This window comes from Amblyomma maculatum, chromosome 2 (assembly GCF_055883805.1).
Source record: "Amblyomma maculatum isolate TAMU_Amacu chromosome 2, ASM5588380v1, whole genome shotgun sequence".
NCBI lineage: Eukaryota > Metazoa > Arthropoda > Arachnida > Ixodida > Ixodidae > Amblyomma > Amblyomma maculatum.
In genome coordinates, this window is record NC_139345.1 from 164,111,921 (window position 1) to 164,129,310 (window position 17,390).

A 17,390-nucleotide genomic window follows, 5' to 3' on the forward strand; every position below is an offset into this window, starting at 1 on the left:
TTGTGTGTTTCTTTCTTTCTTACCTTTCATTTACTATTTCTTTCTTTAGGTTGCGATTGTAGCAAGTGCACATACCCCGATATTAGGCCGCAATAATGTGGAAACAATAGTAAGGCACGCTGTAAAAATGGTGATGCGGTGATCTCCACAACATTACTGCATCTGCTGAATTCTTGCACAAGGTGCGTAGTTTTTCCTCAGAAAAAAATTCAGAAATGTCTGGGCCACATATCCTGTGTGCAACTTTAACCACGGACTTTGGAGCTGCAGTAGGTGCCAGTACAGAAGAAATAAGCATTTCTACACTTCTAAAACATGCAGGTAATTGTATATTTACACACTGAATGCCTCCTGAAGAAATGTTTTGCAGAAAGAAGCCGTACTTTTAAACGCTCCTTGCAGAGAGTTAAGGAGAACAATTGATGACGTCATGCATATACTTAAAAAGCAATGTTGGCAGTAGAAAATGAGGTTGTGATTATGTTCGTGAAAGCCATTGGAAGATGTATAACACAATGTGCCTCTGATAGATGTGTGGTGAAGCGTATGTAGGGTATGGCGGGCTATAATTCTTCAGGTTTGCGAAAGTTGCACGAACTAACACTCACGCTAAACACGGTATGACTAAGTAGTCGTATCATACCCTTCGAACCGTACTTTCTTTCACGCACCTTTCTTATTTATGAACAGGAAAGAAGCCTGTCAAGCGTGCAACACATATTTGTTTACTATGAGTGCTCTCACCTCAGAACATTTTTCTTGAGGAAAAGGTCACTGTTCACTTTGGTTCAGTAAAAGAAATATCTAAGAACGACGCACGAGGCAAAAAAAGAGAAATTAGTAGGCGACCCATGCAGACAAAAGTCTAATATTTTCAGTCTATTATCTATTTTACATAAGAATCAAAATTACTTTCTCTTCCGTGTTTCAGCATCTATGTGAACAATTTTGCCTATGTTATGTTACATTAGCAAAAAATGAGAAAAGAAAGTTTAAACGTTGTTCTCCTTCTCGTGCGACACTTGTTCTATGGAATTATAATTGCCAGGTGGACCACAATTTTATGTCCTATGCATGATGTAACAATTGTCAGTGCTGAAAAAGTTTACATCCATAGCAGATAATATTTAACAAGTTAATATGTAATTATATCAGCCCAAGGAGCATGCACTGCCTACCAATTTAGTCAAAAAATAAAGAATGCAGCTATATGTCTTGAACAAAGCAGAATATGCAGGAAAGCACTGGTTAACTTCAGACAAAAAACTCAGGCAAGCCTCCTGTGCTTTCAAATTCACTTTTACTATTAAATGGCTCGAAAATTTAGATCACCAAGTGCTCAACTGCTATCCCACATGGAAATATTATTTTCGCTGATTTGAATTCTGCATAAATGGCAGACAAAGAAAAAGCAGAATAACAACTGCTTCTTCATTATCTTTCTTTCGGCCAAAGCCCGAATTAAACCCAAATTGTCCAGTAAATCACTGTACTAAAATATAATCTTTTTCCAGCAAAGCAACATAGTGACTTGTCAAACAATTCGACATAGCTTCAAATAATGTCAATGAGGAAAGCAGCCCTTGTGCAGATCGAAATCTCTGCACAAGGGCTGCACCTGCATTTTTATTCACCTAAAATGGGGTCGATGTTAACAACTTTTCTCTCTCCGCTGTTATGACTGGCATAACATCCTAGCTTTCAGCATTTTAAGGAAATAAAATAATATGCTCATTTAGTTAACAGGCTGAATATTTTAAATGAAGCAGTATCATGCAAGACAACTGAAATCGTGCACACATATCACACACTATTTGTCCAATGTGGTACAAAAGGGCAGCAAGAGCCGACACAAAACTGGCCTGTAAGACGCCCAGTGTAACCAGCAAAGCAAAGACATATTAGGTAGACTTTAAACAGTCAGATCAACTGCAGACATCCATTCATTATAATTGTCAATACTGACGACACTACAAAAACTACCCAAATGTAGCCCAAAAGTTTATCTGTCATGTCACGCAAAGAAGGAAATCTAGACGGCCCTCTATCCCGTTACTTTATTTGTGTCCGTGTGTTTTTTCGCGCTTGAACTTATGATAAACCGTCACTAACTAGCCCAATAAACTTTCTTTTAAATCTACACGGCTTAAAACCCATCAGTTTCCTCAGCACGTGTGGAATCGGCTTACAGAAAGTCGTGCTATAAAATAAAATAACTGTTTGAACAATTGATAAAAAAAATAAGGATCAAAGCAGAATTAGCACCATAAAATACGTCTTAAGACTCCATGCAACATGAAATATGATACTCGTGACGACAAAAATGTTCAGATTGTGATAAAAATCATAAAGCAGATGCCAGAAAGTAACATAGGTTATCATATGAAATAAAATTGCGTTGGGTTCCAAGGTGCTACGCAAGCCAGCGCTTCCACATTGGGACTTGTTTTCGTCTGAGCCGGAGAGGTTCTAATAGAAGCTCAAAGTGACTCTTGTAAATTGTCTTTGACATTTCAAACATGAAAATAAACATACAGCTGGGCTCCAGAATACTTTAAAACTACAGTGAATTCTTCACGTGCGCTTCACAACACATTATATATGCGCGTCTCCATTTCGCCTTAACATAACTTGCTACTTGTTGTCTCCAGCCGAGCGAAAAGGCCACCTTGATGGATGGGAAACTGGTTTGAGTCCCTCTGCCCAAACGTTGTAACGGTATGCCGAAATATAACTACTCTTTTTATGCACACACCGAGAATTTCTTTTACTTTGGCCAAAGTTGTGAACTAGCACCAATTAAAACGTGCCCCACGTAACCAAGGTGTTGAAGAAGCAGTTCTGAGCCTCAAACTCCAGAGAAAATACGTTCGTTTTGCAAAGCAGCCTTCACGTACTAAAGGTAAGAAAGTCCTAGTACGCACGTTATTTTTCTTTGGAAATTTAAGAGCCCTTGTTCTGGCTGCGAATATGAGTCACAAATTGTCGTGACCTCCACTCACCTGTGCGATTTCATTTTGGACCCAGCTGAAAGCAAGCTTGTTCCACAGCTCCACACTTTTCCATTGCAGCGAGTTCCTGCACGTTCCAGTATAAAGGTCAGCACTGCAGCATAGAGGTTGTTTGGGGAGTCGAAATCCCCGTGAGCGAGGAACCTTTAGATTAGGTTGTTCAGTAGAAACTGCATATATGGCGCCTTTCGGAGAGAGCACAAAAAAAAGGAGAGAGAAGCGCGAGCGCTTCTAAACAAGGCGTTGCGCCTCGTGCCTAGTCGCGCGCATGGTCCGAGGACGGTCCAGTTGCGAGGAACGCACGGCTTGGCATGGCAACTGGAGCGGCCGTGCGTCCGTCTACTAGGAGGCGGTGCACAAAGTGTACACAACACCCCTTCCTCCTTAGATCGAGTCACCGTATCTGTATCGGTTGGGTGGACGAAGCTGACGTTGAGGCTATGGCGGAGCTTGATCATGCCTGAACTCGTTTTGTTGGTCGTCGCAGGGTTGTGTTGCGCAGTCCTTTTGTCCGGTCTCAGCTTACCATGTTCGGAGTGGGGTGCTGTAGGCGAATCGTCCGCAGGCGAAGTTTCCGCTGGTATCGCGATCACGTAAGGAGCGGGCAGTGTGGACTGTTCGCTTGCTGCTTGTCCGCTGGTCCCATCGTTCGGCGGAGGATCTTCCGACGGGTATGCTTCAGCACCTGGCTTAAAGTAATCAAGGTGCAGTCGAACCATTCCAGTCTTTGTCTTGATCATCCAAGGTCGATGCCCTATTATTTTGAGTACGGCGCCTTCTACCCAAGCAGGGCTTCCTGTGAAGTTGAGGAAGAAAACCGACTTCCCTTCGGCCACTCGCCTCGTAACGATCTCGTCCGAGGTATTTTCAGCAGGTCTTGGCTGAATACGTGTGAGAGCCGTCGAGAGCTCGTGTCTGGACATGAGTGAGGTCGTTGTTCTGTCCGTTGTTTCCAAAACAGTTGTCTGCTGCTTGAGCAGAAACCGAGCCAGCCTGCACATGAATGTTCCAGACTGATCCTTGGCTTTTGCTTTCTTTGTCTCGTACACAAATCTCTCTGCTTGCCCATTCGTGGCTGTATCATAGCGAGCGCTTGTAATGTGCGTTACATCGTTCTTCTTTAGGAAATCTCTATTTCCGTGGAAACGTTATCCATTAGCAGCCTTTCGGGGATGCAGAAGGTCGCAAACAGGTTGCGCAGTTCCTCGATCAGAGTCGGTGACTATGTTGCGCTTGTAGCGCACTGCGAGCCACTGGCTGTACGCGTCTACAACAATTAGTAGCATCCTTCCCTACACGGGGCCAGCGAAGTTGGAGTAGACTGTGCGCCATGGAGCAGTCGCGCGCTTCCAATCAGGAGACGGAGCTCTAGGGGGCGTCCTTTGATACTGGCAGCAAGTTGCAAGATTTTTCACGAGCCGCTCTATGTCGTTGTCGACACCGGGCCACCAAAACTATCCTCGAGCGCACGCTTTCATGGCTACTACGCCCCGGTGCCCTGCATGTGCCAAGTCCAGAACACCTTTCCTCGCTTCCGCCGGAACAACCAATCTGGTACCGCGAATAAGGCAACCTTGCTGTAGCGAGAGCTCAGGTCCCACCTGTAAGGCCGCAGTGAAAAGCGACTCGCACGTGGAGTCGAGCTGGCGGTCGAACCTCCCACGCGCCGAGGCCAAGGAGCGAGCGCTGTTGTTTTTTTCTCCTTTTCTCCCCTTTTCTTGGGCGCGGGCTCGCGGGGCGCGCGGGAGGCCTGGTTTGTTTCATCCTTTCGCTCCGAGGCGTCGCCAAGAAGCGAATGACCGACGCATCCAATTATCAGCCGAGAACAACAGTGGCACGCTTCTGCGACCCACTTTACGGCCAGCTCGTCCAGCAATCTCAGCGATCTCCCGCCGTGGCACCAAGCATGGGTTCATGGAGACGCTGTTAATGAAGCTTTTTGCACTGCCACAAGCGCTCGCTAAATGTTCTGCAGAAGGCGACAATAGGCGCGGCACTTAGCCCCCACGCAGCGGCTCATCGGGTGCGAGCAACGGCTGTACACTGCTCTGGGACAGTGCCCCCCCCCCTCCTATTTCCTCGAACGGGACGGCAGGCTGGCCCAGTCTCCAGACAGATCCCCCGCGGCGTTTTTTTCACAAAGGCGGCAGCTGCAAGGTCGTATCGCAAACACGCCGGGCAGAAGAAGCCAAAGACAGGCGCCGTGTGAGAGAGTTTGGGGACCAGCGAGTGGAAAGAATGTGTGTTTTGAATTGTGTATTTTTATTTGAAGTAATTAAGGACCTGGGACCTAGATTATTTCGAACCCAGTGGAGTTGCGGCATGTTGTTATATAATTTGATTGGCTGCTTCATTTTCGGGGCGGATCACCTAAGGTGACCGCCCTTGGGTCTTTGTTGATGTCTGGTATCAAAAAGCGGTCCTCGGACCATGTTCGACAGTCAAGATTGAGGCTCCGTGCTTAGCACGTATTTACAGTCCCTAGGCTTTAACCGAAATGCTCGGTAGAAAAGTAAGGGCTTGTAGAGTGACTTCTCTGTGTGAGAGTCTACTTTGTTTTAAGTTGCAGTTGTCTGTGTGACTCTTGTTACTGTAACTTACAGTTTGCCAATGCAAACTATTTGCTTCTGTAAATATATATCTCCTCCTGACCATCATCAGATCATCGTCTACTGGGTCGTCATCTGCTTTTGAACCTGCCGAACACGAACTTAACATCACTGGCGCAGTACGACAGGGTTCGGCGACCAGCGACCACGAGCATCACCCAGAGCACCCAGGCCCTGGGAACCCACCGGGCAACAAGCGTACGCACGTCCAGCCAGAAGCACCAAGGTGATCCAGGCCCCGAACCAGAGGCAGCGTTCTGGGGAAGGACTCCGACGAGGCTTGGCGACACCAGCATGGGTAAGCGGGGATTTCTTGCGCTTTGTTGAAGTGGCTATGGCTCAAGTATAAAGTGGCGTATGGTTTTAACACGGAGCATGATGGCGAGCGTAGGCGAGAGAGAGACAGGGGGAGATATAACAGATGACAGCAAGTAGCCGCACCAAGCGACAACTCAGCCTGTAGCAGGAGCGCTACGTGAAGTAGCGGAGATGTCGGTATCCGATGCGGTTGCAATTCGCCGCATGGAACTAAGTTTTGAGCTGGAAAAATTGAAAATTCTTTCACAGGAACGCCTAGAGTTACAGAAACTTGGGCTAGATCCAGCAGTTGCAATGGCGATAGCGGGAAGCGGGCAGACGTCTGTAAGGTCAGACATTGACGATCAGCGTCGAATGGGGCCCGTTCCAGTCTCCCAAAACGCTAAAGTCCTTAAGGGACTGAAGCTGCCGTGTGACGCGGACGTGCCGTTATAGTTCGAGGAAGTCGAGATAATTTTCACGACGTACAAGGTGCCAAACGAAAGCCGCGTTCATTCAATCATGCCAGCACTAGCTGAGCGTGTCAGGTACCTTCTCCGTAACCTCGGGGACGATGAGTGTGGCAGCTACGAGTCGGCAAAAACAGCCGTTCTAAAGGAGCTGGAGCTTAACCCCTCAGAATACCTCGAACGCTTTGAGCGCGCGACGAAACGCCGCGATGAAACTTGGGCGCAGTTCACCTCGCGCACTAAGACGTACTTTCAGTACTACCTTCGGTCACGGGACGTAGAAACCAAAGACGACCTGGTATCATTGATCATCGCAGATCGCATAAAGGGTAGCTTGAGCCCTGAGGGCTTAGAGTATGTGCGTCTTCGTGAGGAGGAGAGGTGGCTAAAACCGGATGAAATATCCGACGTTCTCCAAACGTTCGAACAGGCTAAGGGCAAGTTGCGCGCAGCGAAACAAATTGTTGTGTATGCGGAAAAACCGAAGGGACCCCCGCAAGCGGCGAACAATGATAGCAAACGGCCAATTCAGTGTTATGAGTGCCGCGCATCTGGCCACCGAGCCAAGGAATGCCCTCGCGCTTCATAAAACGTGCAGAAGAAGGAGAAAGGAGAAGGAGCTCAAAACGTAGCTGTAGCCAACGTAGAGGCATGCCAAACACCGGCGTCAGTAACCTCCCAGACAACCCTAGTATCAGAGATGAAAACGCCCCAGTCATTCGACGAGGTACGCAAATCGAAGCTACAGCAGGTGGAGATTGAGTGCGCAGGGATACCGGCGACAGCTATAATTGATACCGGTAGCGAGATAACCGTGATTAGGGAAGGCCTCGTGCCAAGTATATGTCGGGAGCCATCCGGCTCGATAAAGCTAGTTTCGGCTTTTGGGGAGACGGTTAACGCAAAACTGGTCACTCTTGCGGTAAGCATCAGGCGGCCCACCGCACACATAGCAGGGCCCGAGGCAGTAGACATTGTATGCGCGCTTTCTGATAAGCTTGCGGAGGGAGTGGATTGTTTGCTCTCCAGGGAGGATTGGGAACTGCTTTTGGAGATAGACAGTCGTTACGATACACTTGTTATGAATAAGGCCTGCCTCTGTCTGAAGCAGTTAACGCGTCTGTCACCATGGCGGAGCAGAGCGCTAATCTGAGCTCTACATCACACGAGGAGCAAGCGGCGGGGCCTGAGGCAGACAAACTAATGAGTGGTGAGCAGGGTGTGGCGACGGAACAGCCCTGTGAAGTAGATCTGGAAGAAAGCGAGACGGAAGATGTAATCTCGATCCAGGATGACGCGGACGCAGCCCTAAAACAGCGCCAGGTATTCAGATCCGACCAAGTATTAGACGAAACCTTAAAGAAAGCGTGGGCTGACGCAAAGGCAGGGAAGGCAGGCATGTTTGTTTCAGACGGCTTGTTGTATCACTGGGACTCGATCTCCTGTAGCAAAGTGAAGCAGCTTGTGCTCCCTCTTAGCAGGCGTGAAGAGGTACTCTGCCTTGTGCATGAGTCCCTTTGGGGAGGCCATTTGGGGCCACAGAAGACAAAGACCAGAATTAAGTACAGCTTTTTCTGGCCAGGCTTAGAAGGGGACGTAACGCGACACTGCAGGACAGGTCACGACTGTCAAGTCCGCTCAGACAGGCGAATTAAAGATAGGGTTCCCATCACACCTCTCACCAGACCCGACCATCCGTTTCAGGTCGTAAATGTCGATATAATCGGGCCGCTCGATGTTCCGTCGAGCAGGGGTCATAGGTACGCTCTCTGCCTCGTTGACTTGTGCACGCGGTGGCCGGAGGTAGTCTGTTTGCAATCCCTAACCGCTAGGGCAACATGCGACGCCTTGCTTACGATTTTCAGCCGCACAGGCATACCTGAGGTAGTCTGTTCAGATCAGGGAACGAACTTCACGGCGCAGCTGACGCGTGAGATGTTAGCAAGACTGGGATGCGCACCGCGTTTTTCGACTCCTGAGCATCCGGAGAGCAACGGGACAGTGGAAAGGTGGAACCGCGTTTTGAAGAACATGTTGTTTTATGTTGTTGAGAAAGATCCCAAGAACTGGGATAGACTGGTCCCGTTCGTTCTCTGGGCGTACAGGGAAGTCCGCCATGACACTACAGGCGTGGCGCCGTTCCGGCTCTTATTCGGTAGAAACCCTATCGGACCGCTAGCAATTCTACAGCGAACATGGACATGCCAGCAACCCCTCCCGAACACACTCAGGGAGGAACCCGCGAAGTATTTGCGACAGCTACGCGAGCAGCTAGAAGTAGCAGCAGAAGTAGCGGGTTTGACGGCGAGCGCACGACAGGGAAGTTACGCGCAGGCGTATAACAGGCGCGCACGGAGCAAGACGTTTGTCATCGGAGGCCAGGTATTGCTCTTTGACACAGGCCCTGGCAGTAAAATGGCCCCCAAATAGCTCGGTCCATTCGTCGTAACCGCGCAAGAGAGGCAGAACTCGTACAGAATCGACAAGGGAAAAAAGGCTACAGCGATAGTGCATGCGAACAGGCTGCGACCCTACTACGCACGTGTCAGCCATGTCGGAGTAGTTTTCGAGGAAGACGAGGAGTTTGGTGAAATCGAGTACTCCCCTCGGTCTGTGCCTGAGAGATGTGGTGGTTGTCTGATAGATGCGGAGATACTCGCACACCTACCTACTCAGGACCGCCTCGAGGTCTCGGAGGTGTTTGCCGCTTACGCTGATTTGTTCAGCGAAACGCCGGGAGTCGCACGAGTTGGGGCACATAAGATAGAGTTGCACGAAGGCCACCAGCTCAAACGCACTTTCCCATATCGCGTGCCGGAGTTATTAAGGAGTGAGGTGAGCCGCCAGGTAAACGACTTGCTAGACCTCGGGCTGGTGTATCCGGTGGAAAGCGAGTGCGCCCATCCCGTTGTATGCGTGGGTAAGAAGGATGGATCGGTGTGTGTTGACTATCGCGCTTTAAACGCAGCGGCGCGCACGGATGCCTTTCCAATGTCACCCCCTAAAGAGCTCATCATGAGGGTGGGCCGCGCTAGGTATATCACTCTTATCGACTTGCGACGCGGATACTGGCAGGTGCCGGTAGCTCCGGAGAGCCAACATCTGACCGCCTTCGTAACTCACGAGGGACAATATGCTTGGCGCGTCATGCCGTTCGGGCTAAAGAACGCCGCGGCCACCTTTCAGCGGATAATGAACACCCTCCTCTCGAAACATCACGCTTATGCGGCCGCATACCTCGATGACATCGCCATTTTCTCTCCCTCGTGGACTGAACACTTGCGGCACTTAGAAATAATTTTTGATTTGTTGCGCGACGCCAAGCTTAAAGTGAGCCGGGAAAAGTGTCAGGTCGCACAGGCCCACATTAAGTACCTAGGACACATAGTGGGAGGCGGAACCCATGAGCCCGACCCAGAAAAGATATCGGCCATTCGTGGGCTCGTGCCCCCCGCAACAAAGAGACAGCTACGGAGTCTGCTAGGCTTATGTGGTTACTACCGCGATTACGTTGAAGGATACGCCGAGGTGGCCGCACCACTCACGTCTTTGACGAGGCGAGGTGTACCTAACACGATTCCGTGGAGCCAGGAAGCGCAAAAAGCGCTCGACAGGCTCAAGTCAGCTCTGTGCGAAGCTGCATCGCTGAACACCCCCGACATTAAAAAGCCATATTGGCTGTTCACCGACACGTCCGACGTTGCAGCGGGGGCTTGTTTGGCGCAGATGGGAGACGAGGGACGGGAAAGGCAGATAGCGTTTGCCAGCCACCGATTCACGCCAACGCAGACCCGCTGGTCTACGATCGAGCGGGAAGCATTCGCCATTATCTGGGCACTAAAGAAATTTGATCATTGAGTGTACGGGGCAGATATTAACGTGGTGTCTGACCACAACCCCCTCTCCTATCTCACTACTAGTACGCCTCATGGGGCAAAACTCGCGCGATGGGCGCTGGCCCTACCGCGCTACAATGTGACGGCGACCCACAGGAAGGGGTCAAGCAATGGTAACGCCGACGCGTTAACCCGTGTCCCTAATGTGACTTGGGGCGTAGAGCAAGCCCACGCTTGAGCCATGGCCTTTCGGCGACGCGTGAATGTTCCCGCGTACCCGGTGCAATGTGTGATGTGAACGGTGGAGTGCGCGTGAACTTGGCGTGAGGACATCCAACTGCTCGTGCGCGGGACTTTCACGAACACTGTCCGGTCCGCCGATGCGAATGTGTGATTTGTTTTGTGTTATACCCATCTTGTGTCGCGAGATTCATTTGGTGTTCCATTCACGTGCGAAGTGTCTTGCATGTTTTGTTTTCTTCGCGGGTTGTTGCGGCCTTTGTTGTATTAGGCTGAAATGACCGGATTCCAAGCTCATTTACCCTCTTAGGAGGGACGTGTAAGGCCGCAGTGAAAAGCGACTCGCACGTGGAGTCGAGCTGGTGGTCGAACCCCCTACGCGCCGAGGCCAAGGAGCGAGCGCTGTTGTTTTTTTTCTCCTTTTCTCCCCTTTTCTTGGGCGCGGGCTCGCGGGGCGCGCGGGAGGCCTGGTTTGTTTCGTCCTTTCGCCCCGAGGCGTCGCCAAGAAGCGAACGACAGACGCATCCATTTTATCAGCCGGGAACCTCAGTGGCACGCTTCTGCGAAACACTTTACGGCCAGCTCGTCCAACAATCTCAGCGATCTCCCGCCGTGGCGCCAAGCATGGGTGCATGGTGACGCCGTTAATGAAGCTTTTTGCACTGCCACAAGCGATCGCTAAATGTCCTGCAGAAGGCGACAATAGGCGCGGCACTTAGCCCCCACGCAACGGCTCATCGGGTGCGAGCAACGGCTGTACACTGCTCTGGGACAGTGGCCCCCCCCCCCCCTTTTTCCTCGAACGGGACGGCAGGGTGGCCTAGTCTCCAGACAGATCCCCCGCGGCGTTTCTTTCACAAAGGCGGCAGCTGCAGGGTCGCGTCGCAAACACGCCGGGGAGAGGAAGCCAAAGACAGGCGCCGTGTGAGAGGGTTTGGGGACCAGCGAGTGGAAAGAGTGTGTGTTTTGAATGTTGTATTTTTATTTGAAGTAATTAAGGACCTGGGTCCGAGATTATTCCCAACCCACTGGGGTTGTGGCATGTTTTTAAATAATTTGATTGGCTGCTTCATTTTCGGGGCGGATCACCTAAGGTGACCGCCCTTGGGTCTTTGTTGATGTCTGGTATCAAAAAGCGGTCCTCGGACCATGTTCGACAGTCAAGATTGAGGCTCCGTGCTTAGCACGTATTTACAGTCCCTAGGCTTTAACCGAAATGCTCGGTAGAAAAGTAAGGGCTTGTAGAGTGACTTCTCGGTGTGAGAGTCTACTTTGTTTTAAGTTGCAGTTGTCTGTGTGACTCTTGTTACTGTAGCTTACAGTTTGCCAATGTGAACTATTTTGCTTCTGTAAATATATATCTCCTCCTGACCATCATCAGATCATCGTCTACCGCGTCGTCATCTGCTTCTATACCTGCCGAACACGAACTTAACATCACTCCACCCTTGCGAAAGCTGAAAATTCCTGCCCGGACAATCTGCGCATATCTCCGCTTGACACAGCTCTCATAACGCGGGACAGCAATAGATCCTCCCGGCGACTTAATTTGGAGACAGTTTTATGCTCGGCGTGGAAGCCAACCTGAGCAAATCAGCAGGAGAGTGTGGCTAATCTACTTGAGCGGGCAACGGCAGCCTGCTACGTGCGTCAGCATTTTGGTGCAGGTATCCCGGCCTGTACATCAAATTATAATCGTACGTGGCCAACTTCAGACACCATCGGGTCGTCCTAGGCGAGAGTATCTGCGGTAACTGTTTCTTTTCTCCCATGATGCCGAGAAGCACTTGGTGATCCGTTAATACGGTCGCGTGCCGGCCAGCGATGTACTGGTGAAAATGGCTCACGCCGAAAACTACTGCTTGACCTTCCTTGTCTAGTTGAGTTATCTTTTTTTCTGCGGCTCCCATAGTTCGCGACGCGAACGCAATTTTGGCCTCTCAGCCGAACACATCTTCCTGGGCTAAAATCGCCCCGACGCCATATGGTGATGCATCCACAAACAACGTAGAGGCTTTGTCTCGTCGTAATGCGCGCAAGCACTGTGGAAGAGCAAATAAAACGCTTGAGCTTATCAAAAGCAATCTGAGCAATCTGGTGATTTTTCTCTCACATCCAGGGTGTGGTTTTCTCCAGAAGATTGTACAGCTCTGCGGCAACCGTAGCTCTGTTTTCTAGAAACCGGTCATAAAATGCCAAAACTCCTAGGAACGCCCGCAGAGAAATCTTGTGTGTCGGCCTTAGAGCCTGATGAATAGCCTGGACTTTTTCCTCGGTTGTATGACGCCTTGCGCGTCAATTTCATGTCCGAGAAATTCCACTGACTTGATGCCGAAGCGGCACTTTTCTTGCTTGAGGCGTAGACCTTTCTCGCTTAGCCTCGACAGGACTTTGTCTAGACGTTGCGCATGCTCCATAGCGTCCTTCCCACTGACAATAATGTCGAGGTAAACACCCACCCTAGAAATTCCTTCCAGGGTTGTCTTCATCATACGCTGGAAGATGACTGGCGCAAAGGGTATTCCGAAAGGAAGCCGTTTCACTCGGAACAGTTTTTTGGTAGTGTTGACGGTGAGTCTGCGGCCGTCTCGTCATCGACCTTGAGCTGCTGATAAGCCTGGTTGAGATCCAGCGTTGAGAAAATGGTTCCACCACGCAACTTTGCGAATACCTCCGCGATTGTTGGTAGCGGGTACACCGTCTTCTTGACCACTGCGGTAACTGTGCTCCTGTAGTCGCTACAAACATGAAATGTTCCGTCCTTTTGGCGCACCCACAATAAAGGTGTAGCCATTTCGGCATATTGCGTTGGTTTCAGGATGCCTTGTTGATGATGACGGTCGAGCTCTTCCTCCAATGGCTCTTGATAAGCAAGGGGCACTGGACGCACCTTACAAAACTTGGGCGTTGCGCCTTGCTCTAAATCCAAATGAACCAAGGGTCCCGTGTAGTCATCGATGTCTTGCTTGAACACATCAGGATGGCGTGCGAGAACCTCTTGCAGCTTCGGTGTTGGCTCAGCGACTTGATCATTTCCGTGCAATCGCATGCGTACCGCGGAAAACCAGTCACGTCCAAGCAAATTGCAGCCAGTTCATTTCATTGCCAGCAAAGGTAGAGCGTTATCTTTCGATTTAAATCGCGCACGAACTTGTGCCGATCCAAAAGTGCGAGGTTCCTCTCCCGACAAAGTGCACAAGTCAAGGGGTTCTTTTGTTAGCTTTGGGGCGTTCGTTGGCCATGTTTGGAGGTAAGTAGCCTCGCTGAATTAAGAAAATGCAGCGTCCATATCGACTGCGAATTTGAGCGGCCTTCCGTCGACTTTCACATCAACTAGGAATTTGGAGAAGGGTTTTCGCTCACTCACTGCATGCAGCTCGCAGCACGGATCGTTGTGAGGAGTGTCGTTGCTCGTGGACTGAGCCTTCACACTGTGCGATCCTGGCCTGGTGTTAGGCTTGCCTTCCTTGGTTTCCTTCTTGCGAGAGATACACGCTTTCTCGGTGTGGCCTTTCTTGGAGCAAAAACAGCATTGCTCAGTCCTGAATTTGCAGGTGTGAGCCTCGTGCCAGCCGTCACATATATAACAGCGTCGTTTCTGTGGTGATTTCTTGTGCTCTTTTTTGGGTTGCGAAGTTTTGTATCGTTCTGCAGAGTTCGTCACTCCCCTGAGTCATCACTGCTGCCTCGACACACTTTCTTCTGACATGGCCAGGTCAAAAGCACGCTGAAACGTCAAGTCTTTCTCTGCGAACAGTCTCTGTTGGAGGTGCTCGTCGCGGATGCCGCAGACGAATGTGTCGCGAAGCATGATGTCTTGGGGCAGCATGATGGGATTCGTTAAAGCAGTTGTGTCTCCTTCTGCCGATGAAGTCGATGTTGCAGACATCGTCAGCACTCCGAAGTTGCAGTCGGCTGTCAAACTTCTGAGAGCGGCAACGTAGTTGCTGACCGATTCTTCAGGCAGTTTGTCGCGTCGCTGGAAGACGTACTGACTGTACAGCTCAGATGGTCTAGGGTCAAAGTGCTTCTAGAGAAGTGTGACTAGATCTGGATAGTTGACTTCTCCAGGCGTCTTCGGCGCAACCAACGCGCAGGCAGCCTCGAAAGTCTCGGTTCCACAAAGCGCCAGGAGGAACGCGTGCTTCTTCACATCTTCAGTGACGTCGTTTGCAATGAAGTAGAAAGTGAGACACTACATCCGCGAAGACCAATTTTTGCCGTTGAATGGCTCGATGACGCTGTGCATTGCTCCAGTAGCCATGGCCTGACTTTCAACTGCGTCTGTTCTAAATCCAACTTCTCGTCGCCAGTGGTATCTTTGGGGCGTCGGCAGCGCAGTGAGCGAGGAACCTCTCGATTCGGTTGCTGGGCAGAGACTGCATTTATTGCGCCTTTCGGAGAGAGGAGAAAAGAAGGAAAGAGAGAAGCGCGAGCGCTAGTAAAGAAGGCGTTGCTTCTCGTGCCCTAGTCGCGCGCATGGTCCGAGAACGGTCCAGTTCCGAGGAACGCACGGCTCGGCATGGCAACTGGAGCGGCCGTGCATCCGTCCACAAGGAAGCGGTGCCCAACATGTACACAATAGAGGTAGACCATTGTTCCCCCATAGCAGGCTTCGCAATGTGCACAAGAATACGCTTACCCTTACATAATGGTGGCGTAAGCCCTGCAGAAGCCGCTGTTCGTCTTCGCATCACCGGCGGCGCATCAACCAACACGACTTCAGCGTGACTGGTATATAGTTACCATCCATACCACTTGGTCGTGCAGAAAACAATCGTTCACGCCTTCTTCCTAAGAATCTCTAAAACTTGACATGTTGTAGCAACCCTTGCGGCAGAGCAAACCACAAACACTGACACTGAAATCTTGGTGACGCGATAAATGGCTGTTTGCCTTAAACGCTACCTGTCATCGGAACTTTGCAAACATACACACTTCTGCTAGGAATACGCAGGCGAAACGCAATACATTTCATTAAGATTCACAATGGAAGAAGCGCTATTAACAATCGTCGAAACGAAGTCAAAACATAAAGTGGCCTGCAAATGGCATATTGCAAAGAGCAGGGTAACATTGGTAGCTACCGGCGTGTTAGGTGGCCGGTTGAACCGCACGTAGGGCGTCTGTTATCCATTGTCCATTGTGGATCCAGGCATGCAAATGATATGAACTGAAATAACACTTTCTGATGTATTTCGAACAAAGATTAGAGTTTGCAGATCCCTTTCTCCGTACTGGAGGCTGCGCTTCGTTTCCCACGCGTTTTCGAAGGGCTCTAATCAAACTGGCATAGGAAAATATATGTATATGTACTATTCTGAATACAGGCCTTTTGAAACATTTACGCAGTACCTTATTTGGAGGGGTGCGTTGATTACGTGCACAGGCTGCAAACTCAAATTGCCGACAAGATGTGCGTAATATCAGCGGCGTACATGTATCGCCCAGAACTTCGTGCGGAAATCAAACCTAGGTAAACCTTGGTATTATCCGACGATGTTTGTTAGTGGGACGCCTGATGCCACAGTATAGCTGCAACACAGTCGTAATAACTATTGAAACCAAGCGCCTATAGGGAAGTATTAGCACACTTTGTTTACACATTCGCATCGCTCGTACGTCGTCTCAAGCTCCCAACTTTGGGTCAGTCATCAACAGTATTATTTCCAGCTTCCTAGTTTATGACCAACATTACCCAAAAAGCCCATATTTTTTATCATCTTCTTAAGCATCCCAGCGCACCACCCCCAATATTTCTGGCATGGCTCCAGCAAGTTCCCCAGTACCGCCACAAACACTTCTGGCCTTCCCCACCAGCTCCAACATCACTCTAATATGCTCCTATATTATCTACATTATTCCTAATACGTTTTTAACATAACCATGAAATTTACCATCATAAATCATGCTAAAAGATTCCGCAGGGCTTTTTTTCTGCAGTGGTCTTAGGTCTCGCATTCAGGAGGTACCCGGCTCGATCCCTCGTGCCACCGGGTGTTCACCGGTTTTCAGTGTTACAAGCGTTCACCCGGCCTGGTGCTCGGTTCTTCAGGGAAGAAGTGCTTGAGAAATAGTCAGAGACCGTTTTGCAGTTTCTTTCACCCTCGTATGCAGGCTTTCGTTCGCTAGCTACGGCGGTTCTTTTGGTGTTCTTGCCGTTGCAATAAACTCTGCTTCGACGATGTAAGAGACGTTTGTCCCTTTAGGTCAGACCTCGCCGTGGTGGCAGCTTATCGCACCGCATATGGGGTTCATGACTTTCACTGTTAGGGCGGTCATGCTGATGTTAGATGGCGACAGCGCGTCAAGCCCTCTCAGAGTTATCACAGTAATTATCTTCACATTCTCTTATGTTGCATATACATATTGCGTTTACAGAGTTTCAAATCGAAAACAGACTTTGGGTATTAAGGACGCCGTAGGCGGATACTCTGAATATGTCGACCACCTGGGTCGACACCTGGGTTAGAGTGTATTGACATCGCACTGCACACAGGCGCCTCGCTTTAATTCTTTGTTGAAAGCAGGCGCCCCTGGCGGGATTCGATTGCGCTTCCTTAAGTTCAGTAGCCCAGCACCATAACCACAAACCACAGCTGCAGCGTAATAAAGCCTAATTGTTAGTGCAGGATCATCATGGTGATTTTGTCTTTCTTTGTGCTTGGTCTTCGATAGCCGGATTTCGGAAACTACCCGTTTGACCAAAATTCCACTTTCCTGCAAATGCAAGCGCTACCATGAAGTGTTGCTTTGGTATAATATTGAGGCCTAGAGGCTCGGCATGCATTTGTCATCTGCAAGACTAACCTTCTGCACAGTAAAACCCCTCCCATATTTTTCCAACTAACCCGGTCTTGTGCTAGGTTCATCCCCTTCACCCCTTAAAACTCCAAAGATCTTTCTTCAATCTAATGTTCTGCGGTC